This window comes from Physeter macrocephalus, chromosome 13 (genome assembly GCF_002837175.3).
Source record: "Physeter macrocephalus isolate SW-GA chromosome 13, ASM283717v5, whole genome shotgun sequence".
Taxonomy (NCBI): Eukaryota; Metazoa; Chordata; class Mammalia; order Artiodactyla; family Physeteridae; genus Physeter; species Physeter macrocephalus.
In genome coordinates, this window is record NC_041226.1 from 66,992,120 (window position 1) to 66,992,369 (window position 250).

Sequence of the window (250 nt, forward strand, 5' to 3'; positions counted from 1 at the left end):
AAAAAATATAACCATCTTAAATATTTATGGCCCCCAACATAGGAGCACCCCATACATAAGGCAAATGCTAACAGCCATAAAAGGGTAAATCAACAGTAACACAATCATAGCAGGGGACTTTAACACCCCACTTTCACCAATGGACAGATCATCCAAAATGAAAATAAATAAGGAAACACAAGCTTTAAATGATACATTAAACAAGATGGACTTAATTGATATTTATAGGACATTCCATCCAAAAACAACA